The 15,605-nt window shown below is 49.3% G+C and overlaps 1 long non-coding RNA gene across 3 annotated transcripts; it reads right to left on the minus strand.

Moving 5' to 3' along the window:
• Positions 1–301: 301 nt before the first annotated feature.
• Positions 302–9,408, minus strand: LOC115943730 (uncharacterized). Of its 3 annotated transcripts, none has more exons than XR_014145705.1 (4): positions 8,949–9,408; positions 3,746–3,868; positions 2,210–3,397; positions 302–691 (listed from the first exon to the last, which is right to left on the minus strand). It is a non-coding gene; the product is annotated as an uncharacterized LOC115943730 (long non-coding RNA). The 3 variants fall into 3 exon arrangements; XR_014145706.1 differs by having other exon boundaries at positions 2,210–2,359; positions 3,201–3,868; XR_014145704.1 differs by having other exon boundaries at positions 2,210–3,868.
• Between the last annotated feature and the right edge of the window lie 6,197 nt (positions 9,409–15,605).

Below are 15,605 nucleotides of genomic sequence, written 5' to 3' on the forward strand. Positions count from 1 at the left end.
GTGCACACACAACCTCAACCTATACCACCCATCCCCCAACCCATGCACACGCATGCTTGTGCAGCTGGTCAGTCATACTTGCCCTGCAGACACACACACACACACACAGTCACCCTCACATGAGTGTGTGTGCCCCCCTCACCTTGCCCACCCAACACCGCCACATACATACCACTCTTAAATGCACACCACACACACCCCCATGCACAAGCAGCCGTATCATCCACACCCCAACACACAGATACGCATTATTGCTCACAACTCCTGATTGCAAGCGACTGAGATCCAACTCACACGGGCCTCAGTGTAAGAGATCATTTATTTGCTCACACACCTGGGAGGATCAGGGGTGCATGTGACTTTTGGCATAAGCCAAAATGAGGGGTTCAGTGACAGGGGCTCAGTGACGTCATCAGGACTGTCTTCCTCTACTTCTCTAGTTTTCCTCTGTGTTCGCTTCCTTCTGGGGCGCACCAGCTCCACGCTGCAGCAAAGATGGCCACCAAAGGAGGGCCTCTGGCCAATCGTTCCGGCGGAAGTTGCAAGGCTGACTCTCATTGGGCTGGCTTAGGTCACGTGCTCATCCCGGAGCCAGTCACTGTGGCCAGAGGACTAGAAGACTGTAAATCTGGGCTAGACCGGATCTCGCTCGTGTGCAGCCCATGGAGAAGGGCGGTCAGCCCCACCCAACCTATATGGGGGGGGGGGAGGGGGCAGAAACAGGTGATTCGCCAAAGAAGGTGGACGAGTTGTTGGACAGATAAAAACAACAGATGTTGACTGCCTACACTAACCCGAATGTATACAGAGGCAGGCGTGGAAATCTAGAGGGCAGCAGGGGTATAAAGATATGGGTGTGCACACTGAGCCCTTGGATAAATTCTGTACCTTATCAATGAAATATTGATGTAAGAAAAATAAGTGATCCAGACATATGCTACTAGGACTTCAAAGGAAGGGAAGAGCTGGTTTTAAACAAAATAGGTTTGGGCTCAAGATGAAACCAGAGAGGGAGACAAACCATGAGACTCTTAATCTCAGGAAACAAACTGAGGGTTGCTGGAGGGGAGGGAGGTGGGGTGGCTGGGTGATGGACATTGGGGAGGGTTTGTGTTGTGGTGAGCACTGTGTATTGTGTAAGACTGATGAATCACAGACCTGTACCCCTGAAACAAATAATACATTATATGTTAATTTAAAAATTAATTAATTAATTAATTAAATAAAATAGGTTTGGGCTAGGGGCGCCTGGGTGGCTCAGTCGGCTAAGCGTCTGTCTTTTGCTTAAGTCATGATCCCAGTGTCCTGTCCCCCATCGGGCTCCCTGCCCAGCGGGGAGTCTGCCTTTGCCTCTCCCTCTACCCCTCCCCCCCGCTTGTGCTCTGTCTTTCTCTCTCTCTGTGTCAAATAAATAAATAAAATCTTAAAAAAAAAAAAGAAAAATAATAAAATAGGTTTGGGCTCGACTGAGTCTTCACAAAAGAATATGGATGAAAAGACCTGGAAATGTGAGGAGTCACTGGACCGGAAGAGGAATCCCATGGAACGAGCAGAAAGACTAGGGGGTAAGGAGGCAGGTGGGACTGAGGGTTTCAAAGGCAAGACAGTTTATCCTGTAGGTTGCAGAGTCCCACGAAGGTGTGTGGCAGGAAGATGACATGGTGAAAGCAGGAGGTGAAAGCTTGAGGAAGAGGAAGTGAGCTGCGTAGGTTAGATGGTAGAGGTGAGACTGGAGGCAGGAGAGGAGAGAAGCGGCTCTTGCAGAACGCTCATGAGGAGGCGTGTGGTGTGGTAGGAGCAGTGGGGTGGGAAGGCAGGCATGGAATCGAGCTACGGTAAGAAGGAAGAACCAACAGGATGTGGCAGTTGATTGCAGGGCTGAGTTCAAGGTGAAGGGAAGCAAGGAGGTGACTCAGATGCACTTCCGACAGCTCCCTGCTTCCCCCCAGCCCGTTCTGCTCCGGCCAGATGGGTGCATGCATTTGCCACAGCCGCTGGACCTCACCCCCCTGCCATCGTGTTCAGCCCACCAGCATGAGACCACAGCTCCTGGCAGACAGGGCGGGGTCCTCTAGCGTCTGTGTCTGGTTCTTACCTCCGTGCCAGCCTCTGCCTGGCGGGCACCAGCCCAGAGTGGGTGTCGCAGAGTGAATGTGCAGACCCTCCCCGGAGCAACCTCTGTTCATCCCACGGGCACACAAGCACACACCTTCCCTGAGGGCACAGCATGATGAGGCTGCCACGAAACCCTCCACGGTCCTCAGCAGCAGACGCAAGCTTGGGAGAGCCCATTTTCTCCCCGCTGATCGTGACGTGCCTGGAGAACAGGGCCTGACTCTTGTCTGACTCTGAGGGGGGCCTGGACACATGGAAGCCAATGCAAGGAGATGCCTGAGACGGGGGAGAATGGGAACCCCGCGAGGCAGACACACAACCACAGGACCGAGGAGGGTGAGTCCTGGCGAAGAGGCTGGACTGCCAGGAGAAAGGGGGGACATTCATCTGCACGGCCCAGGGGAGATGGCTAGAATCAGCAGGAAGGAGCCCCAGGGAGAGACTTCTCACTGCGAGCTAAGACTTTCCAAAAGTTGAGCCTTGTGCAAGTGGACTCTGCATCGTCATCTGGGAAGTTGTGGCTTGCTCTGTGTGAGGATGGGTTCAAGCAGAAGGCCAAGGGGGCGCGAGCATCAGAGGGGTGTGTCCTGAGGGCCTACTGTGTGCACCGCGCACTTCACCTCCTTTAAACTCATAAAAACCCTCCCTGTCAGGCAAGGAAGGAAAGGGGCCCAAGTCCACACAGCTGTGAGGAAAAGAACTGGAATCTGAACTCCACGGATTCCTCACTGCTGCGACCGTCCCCACGCATGTGCCCCTGCCCCACAGCCAGGGGTGATGGCAAGCCACAGGAGAGTGAATGCAGTAAGAATTGGGGAGCCACTTCCTAAGTGTGTGAAGTTGGGCAAGTGACTTAAGTCTCTCCGGATGTTCCTTTTCCTCACCTGAAAATGCAGATAATGGCAGCCCCCCAAGAGGGCTGAGGTGAACACGAGATAGGGGACTGGGGCCTGGCAGCGGTGGGTCAGTCAGTGTTATCTGGACCCTGGCCACCGCTCTGTGCTTGTCCCCCTGCCTTTCCTAAAGCCTCCCTCCAGCAGCTTCCCCCACCCCTGTCCTAGTCAGGAATTTGTGCTGACACCCACTTTGACACAGTGGCCTTGTAAGAATTTAAGTCCTGGTCTCCCCCTTGCAGGATGGAACAGCGTCTCTCGAGTCTTCGTGTCCTCCAACGTGCCTGCCCAACCCACGGTAGTAGGTGCCCAGGGGGGAGAGAGCGCCGGCTGGCTCAGAAGGGCAGAGGGCCACTAGAGGAAGTGGCAGCTGGGGCCGTAGGAGGACTCTAGAAGAGAGTAATAAAGGGGACGATGCAGAAATCTGCCACCATGCAAAACAGAAGCTTGCAAATCCAATTCCGAAGAAGCCGGCCATGCAAACCGAGCCCTGTCCCGGGGACACAGCTTGCCTTCGCCAGCTCTCAACCCAGGGCTCCGTTCCCTACCAGTGGTGGTGATGGTGGTGGTGGGAACGGTGGGGCTCATGGGGGCAGCTCTCATTTATGGGGTTCCCGCTTATGTCCAAGTGTCAGATCTCTCGCCTATATTATTTGCCATCCTAAAATAACCCATGAGGAGGGTACCATTAAGCCTTTTTTACAGAGGAGGAAACTGAAAGTCCTTCAAGACTTGACCTTGAGTCTGGAGTCGGTCCGCAGCCTGAGCAAGCTCTTTCCAGCGCTCCATCGAGGGAAGCGGTCATGTGGATAACCCAGAAGTAATGGTCCAAAGACATTTTTCTTCTTTTAGTTAGCCATCTGAAAAATACATATTGCATTCATTCGACTGGTATTTGTCAAACATCTAAATCACCCCTCTTACTGTAGGGATTCTGATAGACTTAGGGCACCTCTCCCATGAAGGCAGGGACCTTGACGTCATCTTGTTGACGGCCAGGTTTACAGCATTAGAAAATGCCTAGCAAGCACTCCACCAAACATATGATGAATGAATTCACAAATGAGCAGCTCGGATCCAGGAAAGCCCTGCTACCTACCCTCGGTAACCAACCTACCTCCCAGATTCCCTGGTGTCTAAGGCCTGAGGTAACCCTAAAGCAGGATACATTGACTCATTCATAGGTCTTTGGGCAAGTCTGCTGACCTGGAAGGTAGGAATGGGCTCTGAAGGGGGGGCGTGGGGCAGTCTGGGGCTGGGCAGGTTTAGCCTCAGGGAAGTGTTAGGCAAGCTCCCATGGCAACGCAATTCTGTGTGTGTTTCTGCCCTCCCAGTAGAATTCCAGGCTAAGGCCATCTATTCCCCAAGGCCAGGAGTTGCCCCATCTCCTTCCTTGACTCCGCAGGTTTCCCTGGTGATTCATCTCAGGAAACTAAGAGAAGCCTGGGCAGCAGAAGCAGCCTCCAGCGGATAGGAGGCAGAGGAGAGAAAGTCCTACCCAAGGAGAGGGCCATTTCCCTCCCAGATTTGTGCTTCTGACTCAGAAGTGTCCAGCTGCAGAAGTCAAGCTCCCCAGGCCTCCTCCTAGATCCATGGGTCCTTGGTTTCCATGGCTCCCACATCCAGCCACGTTGACCCTCCACCCCCAGGCGCCCCTTCCCACCCACAGCCAGACCCTGTTCCACGTGGCAGTCGGCTCCGAAGCAAACTCTCTCTCTCCCTGAGCAGGTCACCAGACCAGGGACTCTCCTTCTCTCTCTCTCTCTCTCTCTCTCACTGTCCCTCCAGCGTGACTCCACCCCAAGCACCTCCTTCAGGAAGCCCTCCCAGACCTCCCAGGCTTTTCTCCCAACCCTCCAAGCCTGGACTGTGATTAGATACCCTCAGCTCTGACCTGGTCTGCCAGACTGGGGCGTGAGTTCAGGCATCCCCCAGTGGCCTAGCAGTTCCCCTAAGACGGTAATGACCACTTTTAATCCTTACAGAAACTGTGAAATAAGCATTATCTCTATTTTAGAGCTGAGGAAACAGCCTGGAAGTTAAGAAAAGCTTGTGCTGTGCAGTAGCAGCTGGGAGAGGCCGAACTGGGCCCTGTCTGCCTCCCAAGCCATGTCTCTCCTCCCTGCTTCCCTCCCCCTCCAAGATCGTACCAGATGCCAGGCACTCCCCACACCATAGACTTTTTATAACCCCATTCGATCGTCACACTTAAGCCTACAGGGAAAGTACAAACAGCCTCATTTTACACCGTAGGATAGGGAAGCTCAGAAATTGTCAAAATATTTCCTAAGGTCACAAAGCACTTGAGCATCAGGATCAGAATTCAACCCAACCTTCTAGCTCTGAAACCCAAAGTGAGGTTTCCCAGGCCCCTGGGTCTAGCCAGAGCCAGGCCAGAGAGAGGCAGAAGATAGCCATGTAGATTCTCCAGGCCAGGAGGAAAGCTTTGATCCAATCAGCCAGCCCCTCTGATAAAGGAAGATGCCTTCCAGAAGGGAAGGCCTCCCGAAGTGGCCCTGCTGATCTGGGAAGACCCAGGAATTCCAGAACAGCTGAGCAGCTGCCTGGCATAATCGACCTCCCAGCTCTCCACCCTTCCTCCTCACCCTGTGAGCTAACACACCCTCAAATCCTTTCATTTCTGCACTTTCTACCACCACTCAGTGCTCTTGGATTTGTGATTAAATGAAATGAAAGGGAACTGAGAATTGTTTTTAAACAATCCCTAGAACAACGTAGAGTAGTCGAAAAACATAAATTTGGAAATCAAATCACATGTGTTCTAATCTCAACTGTCTCTAAATTGCTGTGTGACACTGGACAAGTCACTTCGCCTCTCTGAGCTACAGTGGTGTCTCTATAATGAAGGAGCAGGACCATTTATTTCTGGAATTCCTTTAATTTCATTTAAATTAATTTGGTTTGGGGCACACCTGGATGGCTCAGTTGGTTAAGTGTCTGACTCTTGATTTCAGATCAGGTCGTGATCTCAGGGTCATGAGATAGAGCCCCGTGCTGAGCATGGAGCCTGCTTCTCCCTCTCTCTCTACCCCTCCCCACCCAACCAATCAATCAGTTCGGTTTTTAGAACTTTGAATTTCCCAAAGTTATTGCAGCACAGCGGGGACAGCACTAAACTTGAAATCATACTTGGTTTGGGCTCTCAGCTTTTTGTCTCTCGTATGTCAAATAAATTAGGTGATGACAGTAGTTGTCAGAGCTCTTCTTTGCCCTGTAAAGGCCCTGTTTAGGATCCCTACTGCAATGAGAGAAAACCACAGACTCTTCTCCAAGATCTCACCCTTCCTCCTGTCCTTCATCTCCGTCCCTCAGTGAAAGGGCCCCTGTGATGAAGCACACTCTCGACTACACTCTGGAGTCACCCATAGTCCCCTCCTACCGCAGTACTAGCCAGTGGACAAGACAGCATCCTCTCCTTCACTGAGCACTGAGAGGGGCGAAAGGATAGACTGGACAAAGGACTGGCTCATCTAAGGAATAATAAGAGTAGCAATGAGTGACCAGGGAAGGGGGTGCTCCTTCGAAGGAGTCTCCGTGCTGGGACTCCCCACTCACACTTAGATGGGGTCAGGCCTGCCCAGAAGCCGAGGAATGGAGGAGAGCAGGGGCGGCAGGCCTCAAAGGGGCAAAAGCACAGCAAGGCCGGGACAATGGGGAAATGACCTCAGGGAAGGAGGTCTGGCAGGTTCTGAAAGTGGTGCTCTCCAATGGTCTGCAATTCCTCACACAGAATGAGTCAGGCAGGGCAAGGTCAGGCCCCCCGGAGGAATGCAGTTGGAGGTGTATGTCTATACAACAGACTGTCTCACAGAGAATGGGCCCATCCAGGGTCAGAAACCTTATGTCCCCACCTCCAGAGAGCAAAACTAGCTACCTCTGAGTTCCCAGGAGCTCAGACTGAGTCAGAGCTGGGGGGCTGCAGGGATAGTGCGCCTGGCAGCATGCTTCCAGGGTATGGGATCCATCAGAAAATGGGACCAAAGGAGGTTGGGAGCAAAGGGGGAGAAGACATGGATCAGGATGACTGGTCCCAGCAAAGGCTAAGGTCTCAAACTCCTACTAGCAGCCCAAGCCAGAAATCTCCCCGCCGCCCCAGGGAAGTCCAGGCCCAGAACTGGACAGCACTGTCATCTCAGCCTCCTGCTACTGAGCTCTGGGGTTCATGCACAGCTGTTCCTGGAGCGTAATAGGTCCTCTCTCTCTCTCTCTGCCACCATTAATTATTTCTCTAGATTTATTTATTTTTAAGATTTTATTTATTTATTTTAGAGACAGAGCCAGTGAGTGGGGGGAGGAGCAGAGAGAGAGGGGCAAGCAGACTCCATACTTAGCCCAGAGCCTAATGCGGGGCTCGATCCCAGGACCCTGAGATCACGACCTGAGCCCAAATCAAGTCAGACGCTTAACCGACTGAGCCACCCAGGCACCCCTCCTTAGCTTTAAAAACCACATCGACTCACACTTCCTCTTAGAGGACAGGAGCAGGACCCAGAAAAGTAAAGGACCCAGGTCCTAGCTCCAATCCTGGTCTTCCCCTCCACCCCTATACCCTGAGCTGGGCTCCCAGTCCCTTGGAGGAAGGAGGAGGCAGGAGGCAGTGTTGCCTTGCTCTCTGTGTCCCTGAGAAATTCTCTTTCTCCCTGCGATGTTCCCTCCTCCTTTTTGCAGGCAGGTGAGAGGGGCCCTGGAGACGTGCGGGTCTGCAGAGCGGAGGGGAGCAGACATCATCACCCGCTCTGCAGCTCCTAGACACGTACACATCTTCCCTCTGGCCCTCTGGCCCTGCCCCCCTCCATCTCCCCCAGTCACTTTGCTCCAAGATGTCCTCTGGCCAGGCCCAGCCAGACTGATCTTCCATAAACACCGCTTTGATCCTGTCACTCCCCAGCTCAGAGCCTCCCTTTGCCTTCAGAATAAAGGTCAAACTCCTCCTCTGGCTGAGCTGAGCCTTCCCTGGCTGGCACTTAGCTGCCTCCCTGCCCCAGCCCCAGGGCCGGGCCTTCCTCCCACAGCACCTCCCTGTCACCTGCACCTGCTGAAATCTTAGCCCTCCTGCCAGCCCTGGCTCCAGCACACCCCATTCATTCTGCAAACATTTACTGAATGAAAATCACACACCAGGCACCTGCCCACACAGCCTGCCCGGGTCACCACTGCTGGAAGTCACCACTCCCACAGAGACCCCCAAAACGAGCCTTTGTTATGCCCCTGGGCTGGGTCACCCTTGCCTGAGCACCTCCCTAATTATAAACCTGATCCACAGGCATCTAACGTGGCTTGAACATTGGCTAATGAGGCAGTCTCCGATATTTGTCTCATTCGGTCCTCACAATGACCTTGAGGGTTTAGTATCATTACAGTAACTTGCCCAGCAACTAGTAATTGGGGCTCCAAATGGAGTCCCCAAATTCCAAGTCCAGGGCCTCACACCAGCACCAAGTGCAGGCTCAAAAGCAGGCTCCTGTCTTACACGTTTCTGTCTTGCTCAATAACCAGCACAGAAATTCGTTTGATTCACAGAAGGAAGGAAGGAATGGTTCTCTGATTCTATTCTATCCCGACGAGTCCCTATTTCCTCTCCCCCACATTCCTTTTTTCCTATCGTCTCCTCTCCTTCGCCCTGGGCCCCCAGGATCCTGAAGATAAGGGAGAAAAGAGGCTGCGATTATTCTCACTGATACCAGGGATGGATAGGCCTTGGGAAGCCCTCCACAGCCCAGAAACAGCCCCAAGGAGGTAATCCAGGACGGGAAGGCTCCTCCCTACACCCCACCACCCTGTTTGATAGACCAAATGAGCCCAGCCCTTATCTTCATCCCTCCCCAGTTCTAGCAGGACATAGGCTGGGCAGGGGGGGAGCAGCGGGGGCAGCCAGATAACAGTGAGGGTGTGGAAAGAAACGTAAATTCAGTGACTCACCACCTTGTGCCTTCCCAAGATGGGGGCGGGGGGTACCTGCACACTTGGAATTCCAGCCCAACCCTGGAGAGACAATTGCGTGTCAGTAAGCTGGACAGGAGGAGGAAGAAGAGCCCTGTTTACCCCAAACTAAAGGGCAGCCATGGCAACGGAGGCCGGGGCCATCGGTGTAGGGGGCAAAGGTCCCAGCCAGAGTGGGGCCCCAGCTGCCAGCCAGCCAACTGGGCCGGATGCCCAGACCATGGCAGCCAGAACTTCTCTGGCCAAGCACCCCCTTGTGGCCAGCCAGAGCTCATCCTGAGAGCTGGGGAGGGGCAGGCTTGAGAGAGAAGCCACCCATTTTACAGAATCACACGCGTTCTAGTCCCCTCCCCTCCCCCTTCTGGGTGCTTTCTCTCCAGAGGCCAGGCACAGACAGACAGATACTGAACCAGTGGGGAGCTCTTGGCCTCTGTGCTGGGGCAAGGAAGGAATGGGGAGCTGAGCCAGCTGCTGGGAGGGGCAGAGTGGGAGTGTCAATCCGGGAAGGCTTCCTGGAGGAGGACAAGGCAGAACAGAAGTAGGGTGTCCCAGGCTAAGGAAAAGGCAGTGGAGTCTTCAGAGCAGAAGAGGGTGTCTCCTCAGCTGCAAAGACACATCATCACACCTGCCCTCTGCCAGGCACCAGACTCATAAACTCCTGGTGCCTGAAGGGGTTTCCATGGCTGGCACCACCTCCTTAATGCCCCCCTCGCCTGTTATCTGTATTCATCCCCACCCTTAACTCCTTCTTGGAGGTGGCCCACCCTGTGCTCAGGGCCAGGCCTTCCACCCACACTCTCAACTCTACCCCCTGGGAAGCTTGCTCCATCAAGCGTCTCCTCCCCCGTCCTGCTATGCCCACTGCCGCGGATTTCTCCCCTCTTCCTGTATTCATGTGCAAGTCTCTCCTCCTTAAAAAAAGGAAGGGAGGAAGAAGAGAGGGAAGGGGAGAGGGGAGGGGAATCATCCTCCACCCTTGACAGCTCTCTCTCCACAGCCAAGCTCCTCAAAAGAAGAGGTCATATTCATTGTCAATTCTCACCTCACACTACCTACCCCACCCCAGCCACCAGCCACAGAAATCATTAAAACCACTAACAATCAGGGGTGCCTGGGTGACTCAGTTGTTAAGAGTCTGCCTTCGGCTCAGGTCACGATCCCAGGGTCCTGAGATCGAGACCCGCATCGGGCTCCCTGCTCCACAGGAAGCCTGCTTCTCCCTCTCCCACTCCTCCTGCTTGTATTCCCTCTCTCTCGTCTCTCTCTGTCAAATAAACAAATAAAATATTAAAAAAAAACCCACTAATGATCGGGGCGCCTGGGTGGCTCAGTCAGTTGAGCTTCTGACTCGCTTTTGGCTTAGATGGTGATCTCAGGGTCGTGAGATGGAGCCTCAAGTCGTGCTCTGTGCTCCTGGGGGAGTCTGCTTGAGATTCTCTCTCCCTCTCCCTCTGCATCTTCCCTCCAACCTGCTCCCCACACTTGCGTGCTCTCTCTCTCTCCCAAATAAATAAATAAATAAAATCTTTTAAAAACCCCACTAACAATCAACTAATAGCTGAATTTGGTGGACTCTTTTCAAGTTTTCTCTTACCTGACCTACCTATGATATTGGACTGGACACCACTGACCACTCCATCTTTCTTGAAAGACTATTTCCTTGGCCTCCTGACATCTCCTTCTAAATTTCTTACTATCCCTCAGGCCATTCCTTCCCAATTTTCTTTTTTTTTTTAAGATTTTATTTATTTATTTGAGAGAGAGAGAGCAAGAGAGAAAGAGAGAGCATGAGTCGGGGGAGGGAGAGGGAGAAGCAGGCTTCCCGCCGAGCAGGGAGCCCGATGCGGGGTTCGATCCCAGGACCCTGGGATCATGACCTGAGCCGAAGGCAGATGCTTAACGACTGAGTCACCCAGGCGCCCCTCCAATATTCATCCTTGAATCCTCTCTACCTGCCCACCACCTGTATCTGTAGTCCTTTATCTTCTTGGTGGGCCACGCACACTCCTTTGGCACAATCACAGATTGTCAGCATCTCCCATATAACTGAAGAGGCTCATGCAGTCAGGAAATCCATCCACAGAGGCCAGACCGGGAGCCTTGGCCTCAACCTCTTTTCTTCTGGTCAATCCCATCCACTTCCGGGGTGATGGCTCCCAGACGCTCAGGAGGGCTGCAGAACTGTGTTTCCAATCACCACCTTGGGTCTCACCACGCCACCCTCTTGGCCTGTCTTCCTTTCATAATTCCCATCTGATGGACAGCATCACCCCTTCCAAAGTGAGAAAGCTAGGAGTCACCTGAAGGCCTGGGGATGGTACTATAATCTGCCTCATATGGTTGTTAGGAAGCTAAATCATGATACGTATAAAGCATGTAGAATTGTGCCTGGCATATCATAGGTGCTCAATAATTGTTGGTTATTATTGTTAGTATTCTTACTTCTTCATTCCCCGTATATCCAAATAGACACCAAGACCTGCCAAATCTAACTTCTAAATTTCCCTTGAATCCATGTTCTTCCCTGTATTTCCACTGATTCTCCTCCCTTAATTGAGGCATTCATTATCACTTATCTAGATGATTGCAGTAATCTCCAATCTTCTGCCTTCATACCTTTCCAAGATATCCAGCTAGAGTAGTCTTGCCAAAAAGTAAAATGATTATGACACTTTCCTGCTTCAAGATTCAATGTCTCTCTAGATCCTGAAACAGTACCCAGATGCCTTTGGTGCATCCCTGGGGAACTTGTTATAAATGGAGGCCCAGGGGTGCCTGGGTGGCACAGTCCGTTAAACGTCCGACTCTTGGTTCTGGCTCAGGTTGTGATCTCAGGGTCATGAGATGGAGCTCTGCGTTGGGGTCCATGCTCAGCGGGGAGTCTGCTTGAGATTCTCTCTCTCCCTCTCCCTCTGCCCCTCCCGCTCATGCCCTCTCTCTCTCTCAAAGAAATAAATAAATCTTTAAAAAAATCAAAATCAAAATAAATGGAGGCCCAGACCCCAATACCAAAGAGTATTATTCTGCAAGTGGGGGTGCCACTTGGGTACCTGCATTCATAACATGTTCCCCAGTGTACCTGGTGCAAAATAAAGTTGAGAACCAGGGAAGTGCAAACTCTTCATGGCCTACAAGGCCTTCCTTGACCTGGCCCTCACCGACCTTTCCCACTTCATCTTCTGCCTCTTACATTTTTCTGCTACCTATTGGCTCCGCATGTATTTAACAAATATCTATTGATCACCTAATAAGTGCAGGCACTAAAAACCCAATGATGAGCAAAATAGATATGGCCCCTGGAGCTTACAATCTAGTTAGAAAGATAGCAACCTAATAATCACACTAATGAAAAAATATAAACTGTTATAAATTATTTTAATAAAAGAAACATGATCCTATAAGAGTATATTACAAAAGAACATGGCCTAAATTTGAAGAAATTAAAGAAACTTCCCTGAAGAAGCAATACTTGAACTGAAATATGAAGGATAAGTTAACAGAAAAGGCTGCAGCAAGGAAAGAGAATGATTTCAACATAGGGCATTTCACGTGCAAAGGCCCTGGGCAAGCAAGAGTACCACATGTTCCAGATACTATCTCTCACCGCTTCTATTCAGCATCGTACTGGAGGTGTTCGTAAAGGCAATAAGTCAAGAAAAATAAATAAAAGTCATAGAGATCAGAAAAGAAGAAATAAAGCTGTCTTTATCTACAAATGAAATGATAGTCTATGGAGAAAATCCTAAAGAATACACAAAAGATCACTAGAACAATAAAAGAATTTAGCAAGTTTGCAGGATAAATGATCAACATTTAAAAATCAGTCATATTTCTATATACTAGCAATGAGCAGTTGGAAATTGAAATTGAAAGCAGAGTATCAGGCGCCTGGGTGGCTCAGTCGTTAAGCGTCTGCCTTTGGCTCAGGTCATGATCCCAGGGTCCTGGGATCAAGCCCCACATCGGGCTCCCTGCTTCGGGGGGAAGCCTGCTTCTCCCTCTCCCACTCCCCCTGCTTGTATTCCCTCTCGTGCTGTCTCTCTCTGTCAAATAAATAAATAAAATCTTTAAAAAAAAAAAAAGAAAGCACAATATCATTTATAATCAGATTTAAACATAAAATACCTTCCAATCAAACAAAATATATGCAAGATTTTTGTGCTGAAAACCACAAAACATTAGCGAGAGAAACTGAAGGAGATCTATATGAATGGAGAGATATACCAAGTTCATAGATTGGAAGACTCAATATTGTTAAAATGCTAATTCTGTCTCTGAATTGATCTATAAGTTTAATGCAGTCCCAACCAAAATCTCAGTAAACTTTTAAATAAAAATTGACGGGCGCCTGGGTGGCTCAGTTGGTTAAGAGACTGCATTCAGCTGAGGTCATGATCCTGGAATCCCAGAATCGAGTCCCGCATCGGGCTCCCTGCTTGGTGAGGAGTCTGCTTCTCCCTCTCACCCTCCCCCATCTCATGCTCTCTTTCTCTTCATTCTCTCTCTCTCAAATAAATAAATAAAAATCTTTAAAAATAAATAAATAAATTGACAAAATTATTCTAAAAATTTATACAAAAAGACAAAGGGCCTAAAATAGCTAAAACAATTTTGAAAAAGAAGAAGAAATTTGTGGGGCACCTGGGTGGCTCAGTCGGTTAAGCGTCTGCCTTCGGCTCAGGTCATGATCCCAGGGTCCTGGGATCAAGCCCCACATCAGGCTCCCTGCTCCATGGGAAGCCTACTTCTCCCTCTCCCACTCCCCCTGCTTGTTTTCCCTCTCTCGCTGTGTCTCTCTGTGTCACATAAATAAATAAAATCTTTAAAAAAAAAAAAAGAAGAAGAAAATTTGTACTCATACTATCTAGCCTCAAGACTTGCCATAAAGTTACAGTAATCAAGACAGTGAGGTCTCAGCCGAACGACAGATATATACATCAATAGAACATAAGAGTCCAGAAAGAGACTCACACAGTGGTGCCAAGGTAAATCACTGGAGAAAGGACAATCTTTTCAACAAATAGTGCTAGAACAATTGGACATCCTTGTGGAAAAAAAAAATGAACTTCAACCCATACTTCACATCATAGGCAAGAATCAACTCAAAACATAAAATCTAAAACTATACAACTTCTAGAAGAAAATATAAGAAAAAATCTTAGTGATCTTGGGTTAGGGAAAGATTTCCTTGAACACAAAAAAATACACACCTTACAAGAAAAACTTGATAATGGAATTTTATCAAAATTAAAACTTCAATTGTTCTAGTAACATTGTTAAGAAAATACAAAGACAGGCCACAGAATGGGAGAAAATATTTGCCAAACACATTAACTCAAATGAACCATAGGCCAAAATATAAAACCTAAAACCATAAAACTTCTGGGGAAAAAAAAAAAAACAGGAAAGATCTTTGTGACTTTAACATAGGAAAAGACTTCTCAAATACAGCACCAAACTGTGATTCATAAAACAAAAACTTGATAAACTGGACTTCTTCAAAATTGATAACTTCTCTTCAAAAGGCAAGGTCAAGAGAATGGAAAGGCAACCATAGACCGAGAGAAAAATAGTTGTAAATCGCATATGTGATGAAGAATGTAAATCCAGATCTATAGAAAGCTCTCAAATTTTAATAATTTAAAAAAACAGTATTTTTTTTAAAGATTTTATTTATTTATTTGAGAGAGAGAATGAGATAGAGAGAGCATGAGAGGGGGGAGGGTCAGAGGGAGAAGCAGACTCCCTGCTGAGCAGGGAGCCCGATGCAGGACTCAATCCTGGGACTCCAAGATCATGACCTGAGCCGAAGGCAGTCGCTTAACCAACTGAGCCACCCAGGCGCCCAAAAAAACAGTATTTTAAATGGGTAATATTTTAAATGGTGAAAGATTTGAATAGATACTTCATCAAAGATGAAATACTCACGAGCAGACACTCAACATCATCAGTCATTAGGAAATACAAATTAAAGCCACAATGAAATACCACTATGCACCCACCAGGAAAGCGACAATTTAAAAAAAAAAAAAAAAAAAAACAGACAATACAAAATGTGTACAGGATCCAAAGCCACTGAAACTCTCAAACATTATGGGTGGGAATGCAAAATGGTACAACCACTTTAGAAAATAATTTGGCATTTTCTTACAGAGTTAAACCCATACTGATATAACCTACTTGTTCCATTCCTGGGTATTTTATCCAAGAGCAATGAAAACATATACCCACGCAAAGACCTATACATCAGTGTTCATAATTCATTCTAAAAACTGGAAACAGGGGCGCCTGGGTGGCTCAGTCGGTTGAGCGTCTGCCTTCGGCTCAGGTCACGGTCCCAGGGTCCTGGGATCGAGCCCCGCATCGGGCTCTCTGCTCCGCGGGAGGCCTGCTTCTCCCTCTCCCACTCCCCCCTGCTTGTGTTCCCTCTCTCGCTGTGTCTCTCTCTGTCAAATAAATAAAATCTTTAAAAAAAAAAAAAACTGGAAACAGGTTAAATATCCATGTATCGATGAATGGATAAACAAATGATGGTACCTCCATAGGGTGGAATACTCTATGGCAATAAAAAGGAGCAAACTACAGATATATGCAATATCATGGATGAATCACAAAAGCATTATGCTAAGTGAAAGA

Source organism: Leptonychotes weddellii, chromosome 5 (assembly GCF_054177405.1).
Source record: "Leptonychotes weddellii isolate Sample4059 chromosome 5, ASM5417740v2, whole genome shotgun sequence".
Taxonomy (NCBI): Eukaryota; Metazoa; Chordata; class Mammalia; order Carnivora; family Phocidae; genus Leptonychotes; species Leptonychotes weddellii.